Raw genomic sequence first — 6,497 nt, 5'->3', positions numbered from 1 at the left:
TGTGGCTCAAGTGGTAGAGCGCTAGCCTTGAGCTGAAGAGCTGAGGGACAGCACCCAGGCCCAGAGTTCAGGCCCCATGACCGGACCCAAAAAAAAAAAAAAAAGAACAAATGAAAAAAAAAAAGTTCAAGAGACTCCTTCTCAGCCAATAGCAGGGCACAGCGGCATGTTCCCATCACCCCTGATACATGAAAGGCTTTGATCAAAGGGATCAGACAAGCCAAAGCGAACACATTTGCAAGACTTTATCTCAATGGGAGAAGCTGGGTATGGTGGTGTCCACCTGTCATGCCAGCTACAACAGGAAGCCTAAAATAAGAGGATGAAGGTTCAGGCACACATCCAGGAGAGAGAGAGAGAGAGAGAGAGAGAGAGAGAACCTATTTCAAAGCAAAAAGGGCTAAGAGTGTGGCTCAGCCGTAGAGCACCTGCCCTAGCAAGTGTGAGTCCCTGAGTTCAAATCCCAGTACCACCCAAGGAAGAAACAAATAAAACTAAAAACAAAAGAGCTGGAAGGGCAATGGTAGGGCAGTGGTAGAGTGTTTGCTTAGCACACAGGAGGCCTGGATTTTACCCTCAGCACTGGAATAGAGACGGACTGGTGAGGGCACAGTGTGGGCCTGGCAGTGATTGGGGCATCTGACACTCACTGCCTTACCCTGCAGCCTCTGGGCTGGCTGCAGTCGTTATCTGCAGTCACAGGAAGCTTGAGTCACAGGGAAGCAAAGTCACTGGGTGAGGTTTGCATAGCTAGTCAGGGGTCGAGCATGGAATGCGGACAAAGGCTGCCTGTTTCCTGAGCCTGGCCGGGATCTGCATGGCTCAACCCTGCAATGTGCTGAAACCGAGAGGTGAACAAACTGATTCCAGAGGAAATATCACTCAAGGAACAGAAGACAACTAGAAAAAGGGAAAACTCTAAGACTGTTACATTCACAACACGACAAGCGACAGTTATGAAAAGAAAGCAAGAAATGCTTCTTGAAAATTAAAAAGGAGTTGCTAACATTAAAAGCAATTTAATAGGAAAGAGTATGAATATCTGGGGTTTGGATTAACAAAATTCAGTCACTCTTCTTTTGTTTTTCTAGAAAAAGCCTTCATTTGAATTCCTGGGTTCTTGAGTTGATTCGTGAAATTGATCTCTCTTCCATCCACCACAGGAGAGAATCATGCTCCTCTAACTAGGAGAAACCAGGGAATTAGGACAACACTGAGGGCAGAGGAAGATACATAGTGACCCTGGATTCTTAATGACATCATTGAGTCCCTGGGTCAAGCCTGGCCTGAAGCTAAAAGATGAATGCTTCTCTCCTAATAGCACTGATCAAGCTGGGCACTGGTGGCTCATGCCTGTAATCCTAGTTACTCAGGAGGCTGAGCTCTGAGGACCAAGGTTCAAAGCCAGTCTAGGCATGAAAGTGTGTGAGACTCTTATCTCTACTAAACTACCAAAAAGCCAGAAGTGGAGCTGTGGCTTAATTGTTAGAGCACCAGTCTTGAGCAAAAGAAGCTCAGGGACATTGCGGAGGCCCTAAGTTCAAACCCCAGGGCTGGAATACATACATACATATAGATAGATAGACAGACATATATATATATATATATATATATATATATATATCCCATAGGACTTAAGTTTTTATCTCAGTTGTCTGTCTATCCCCTAGATTATCCATCATCAAGGTAAATGATCTTGGTTAAAATCACTCCAAAGAAAAAACTGTAAATAAGGTAGTGGTGGGGGGAAAAAAAGCAGTTCATCAAAAGGGGGGGAGGGGCTGGGAAGTAAAAACTGGGAGAGAGTGAAGGAAGGACTGACATTGTCCCAAAGAAATGTATTCATGTACTCATTACCTTGCTCATGTAACTGTAACCTCTCTGTACAGCATTTTTACAATAAAAAACATACAAAAAAGAAAAGAAATGTACTCATTACCTGAGTTATTAAACTATAACCCCTCTGTATACCACCTTAATAATGACAATTAAAAATAAAGAAGAGGAGGGGCTGCGGGTATGGCTTAGTGGCAGAATACACACCTAGCATGTGCAGGCCCTGGGTACAACCCCAGCAAGGGCGGGGCAGGGGGGAGGGGGGCGGAAGAGGGAGGAAGAAACTGAATACATCCCAACAACACATCTCAGCTATGACCCAGGCCAGAGATAGGTACTGTGAATGTGGAAAGTGGGCTTTCTGATGATGTAATGAGTTGACATCTGTTTCTTCTCTCAGAAAGAAATAAGAAAGGCAATTAGAAAACCAGAAACAACACAATCTATTCCAGGAACCAAATACGAAGCAACACAGGATTGTTTTGAGCCATCAGTGGAGAGTATGAAGAGACAATTCATTTGACCTTGACTTTGGACGGGCCAATGCTCTCCTGCGAGCAGCATGGAGTACAGAGTCATAGCTCATCTCTTCCTCTAAGAAGCCTCTCATTACTCAGCTCTACAGTCAATAGGGTTTATATAAATGCAGCATTGGTTGATTTTCAACTTTCAGAACCAACCTGAAGATAAAGCATAGAGGCTTTCATTATAATTCCAGAACAAAATGCAAATGTTACAAACTTTGGCAATGGAAATGTCAAGAGCAATCAAGAGAAACTAGAAGGTGGAAAAGGAGGTGGCAGGCACCGAGAGAGACTAATTTTTCTTATATGCCGTTGGAACTAAAAACATTCTGAAGTTGATGGGTAAGGAACTAACATTTAAATATAGATTGTTTAGAACTATAAATAACGACAACACAAGACTATAATATTAAGTTAGCAATAAAGCCAATGATGTAGACCTGGAGGAGGTGACTTAAATGCCTTGCTTAGCTGGGCATGGTGGCTCATACCTGCAGTCCCAGTTACTTGGGAGGCTGGGGGCTAGAGTCAGTTGAGTTCAGGAGTTCAAGGTCAGCCTGGGCAACATAGGGAGACTCCCTCTCTCAATAAAACACATGAATACATCCCTTGTTTACATGAGGAGGTATCTGTGGATGGTCTCTTGAGTTACTAAGTCAACAAACAGATTTTCTATAAAAGCTACAGAGAAGAACATTATTTGGAAAGATGATGTCTAAAAGTGGAAAGAGTTCTGAGGAGCAGCACAGGGAGTGGGAAATTTGGCTTTTCATTTTATTCCATTTTGAACTGATTAAAGTATTTTTGCCTACACGTTCCACATCATATCATCAGCCCCCACCCATTCCGTGGGCCCAGCCCCTGGGTTTATATAGCGGGTTTGCCCCATTCCCACCCCTTCTACTTTGTCTTCCTGTACTTATGGAGCCTGGAAAACAAGATTTCACTTCCTAGATGCCCTTCCAGCAGCCTGAAGCCACCACCCCATCCAGCCATAGCCAATTTCCACAAACAAACAACAAACAACAACCCCTCAGGAATGGGGGCTAAGACACCTTTTGTATCTGCTCTCACCTGGAATTAGACAAACAGATCTGGGAGATGTGGGATGACTATAAAGAAGAAAAAAGGCGAATGTGGAGAATATAATATAGAATGAATATAAAGAAGAAAAAAAATAAAATCTGCGAGGAAATAATCTTGGAGGATTTTTATTTTCAAAACACTTGTTTCCTAAGGCCAGTCAGGCATAGGAAAGTCCATAAGAATCTTATCTCCAATTAACTACCAACAAAGTCAGAGGTGGAGATGTGGCTCAATTGGAAGAGCAATAGCCTTGAGCAAAGAAAGCACAGGGACTGCACCCAGGCCCTGAATTTAAACCCCAGAACACACACACACACACACACACACACACACACACACACACAGAAGAAGAAAAGAAATTTTGTCCAAAGTATACAAAGAACTCAATACTCAACAGAAAGAAATCAAACAACTACATTAAAATGGACAAAAGAGGGGCTGGGAAGGTGGCTCAGTGGTAGAGCGCTTGCCTTGCATGCATGAGGCCCTGGGTTCGATTCCTCAGCACCACATAAGCAGAAAGAAAAAAGCCAGAAGTGGCACTGTGGCTCAAGTGGTAGAGTGCTAGCCTTGAGCTGAAGAGCTGAGGGACAGTTCCCAGGCCCAGAGTTCAGGCCCCACGACTGGACCCCCCCCCCAAAATGGGCAAAAGATAGGAACAGACATTGTACCAAATGTATACACACAGCAGACATGCATGTGAAAAGATGATCAATATTGGGCCAGGTTCGGTGGCTCAAGCCTGAAATCTCAGCTACTTGGGATTATATGAGAGGATCATGGTTCAAGACCAGCCCACTTAAAAGGTTAGCAAGACTCTCACCTCAACAAGTAATCTGAGTGTGGTGATGCACACCTCTGATCCGCAGGAGGCTGCACACAGCAGGATCTTAGTAATAGTGGATATGTGACAGTATAAATCTGTCAGAATCTATAGAAATTATGTCACAAAAAGTGAACCTTAAACCAGGCACTGGTGTCCCACACCTATAATCCTAGCTACTCAGGAAGCTAAGATCTGAGGATCATGGTTCAAAGCCAGCCTGGACAGGAAAGTCCATGAGACTCTTTGGGTTTTTGTTTTTGTATGTTTTTTGTCGGTTGTGGGGCTTGAATTCTGGGCCTAGACACTGTCCCCGAGCTCTTCAGCTCAAGATAGCACTCTACCACTTGAGCCCCAGTACCACTCGAGAGACTCTTATCTCCAATAAACCACCAGAAAACCAGAAGTGGCTCTGTGGCTCAAGTGGTAGAGCACTTGCTTTGAGCTGAAGAGTTGAGGGTCAGTGCCCAGGCCCAGAGTTCAAGCCCTACTACTGACTAAAAAAGAAAAAAGAAAAAAACAGGTGGCTAGGCGCCGGAGGCTCACACCTGTAATCCTAGTTATTCAGAAGCTGAGATCTAAGGATCTTAGTCAAAGCCAGCCCAGGCAGGAAAGTCCGTGAGACTCTTATCGCCAATAAACCACTCAGAAAACCGAAAGTGGCGCAATGGCTCAAATGGTAGATCCTTAGCCTTGAGCTGAAGAGCTGAAGGACAGCCTTCATTCAGGCCCAGAGTTCAAGCCCCATGACCAACAAAAAAAAAAAAGTGAACGTTTGGTCATTCAGTGACTACACTTGTAGTCCCAGCATACCTAGGAGGCAGAACCTTGTAAACCACAGACTTCGGTCTAGCTCACTGTAGCCAGTATTGATTCATTTAACCTAAGATGCTAATGATAAGGAGAACAGTGTGAAGAGGGAAGAATGCTATGCTCTCTGACCAATAACTGCAATTGGCATTAGAAGAGGAATATTTCTTTAATGCCAATATTGGGACTTAAACTCAGGGCCTCTCACTTAGCTTTTTCCCTCAAGGAATCACCAGTCCTGGAGCTTAAACTCAGGGCCGCCTGGGTGTTGTATCTAAGCTTTGTTGCTCAAAGCTGGTGCTCTACCACTTGAGCCACAGCTCCACTGCCAGGGTGTGTGTGGGGGGGGTTAATTGGAGATAAGAGTCTCATGGACTTTCCTGTCCACATTGGCTTTGAACCTTGATACTGAGATCTCAGCCTCTTGAGTAGCTAAGATTACAGGCTTGAGATATAAGCACCTCCACACTTCAGTTATTTTTTCAGATAGGATTTCAAGCATATCTGCCAGGGCTACAGGCTGTGCTACCTCAATCGCTGTGTTTTCCTGAATGCCACAAAAAGGTTACTCATATTTCCCTTCTTTTTTCTAATTCACTCAGGGACACTCAATCTTGCAATTTTCTCCCTCCTTCCCTTCTTCCATTTTCCCCTCCCTCTCCCTCTCTCTCTCTTCCCTCCCTTTCCCCCTCTTTCTGGTACCAGTAATGGGGTTTGAACTCAATGCCTCAGGACTCTCACTCTGCATGTTTGCTCATGGCTGAGGCACTGTCACTTAAGTCAAACCTCCAGTCCAGCTTTTTGCCAGTTATTTTGGAAATAGGGTCTCACAGACTGTTCCACTCTGGGCCAGCTTTAAGCCAGGATCCTCTGGAGCTCAACCTCTTGAGTAACTAGGATCCCAGTGTGATTTTTTTTTTAATCTTTCAGATTGGGCATCATGATAAATTCCTGTAATCATAGCATTTATAAACCAAAGGGAAGAGGACTGGAAGTTTGGGGCCTGCCTAGAATAGATCACATACACACACACACACACACACCCCACCCCACGCGTGCATGCACACACAGGCAAGCAATTAAAGAAGCAAGAGAGAGGCTGGATGCCAGTGGCTCATACCTGTAATCCTAGTTACTCAGGAGGCTGAGATCTGAAGATTTTAGTTCAAAGCCAGCCCAGGAAGGAAAGACTTTTACCTCCAACTCACCACCAAAAAGCCAGAAGTAAGACTGTGTCTCAAGTGGTAGAGTATTAGCCTTGATAGAAAACAGCTCAGAACAGCACCCAGGCCCTGAGTTCAAGCCCGGGACAGGCACAATTTTTGTTTTTTTGGTCTGGTTGTGGGGACTGGACTCTGGGCCTGGGCACTGTCCCTCAGCTCTTCAGCTCAAGGCTAGCGCTCTACCACTTGAGCCAC

General features: G+C 44.8%; 1 protein-coding gene across 1 annotated transcript in view; it reads left to right on the top strand.

Annotated features, from left to right (window-relative positions):
* The window catches only part of Hspa12b (heat shock 70kD protein 12B), a 21,090-nt gene that overhangs the window by 5,855 nt on the left and 8,738 nt on the right, over positions 1-6,497 (top strand). The gene's annotated exons all lie outside the window — the stretch shown is intronic.

Source organism: Dipodomys ordii, unplaced genomic scaffold, assembly GCF_000151885.1.
Source record: "Dipodomys ordii isolate 6190 unplaced genomic scaffold, Dord_2.0 Scaffold13, whole genome shotgun sequence".
Lineage (NCBI taxonomy): Eukaryota > Metazoa > Chordata > Mammalia > Rodentia > Heteromyidae > Dipodomys > Dipodomys ordii.
This window is presented reverse-complemented; position numbering and strand designations above follow the sequence as displayed.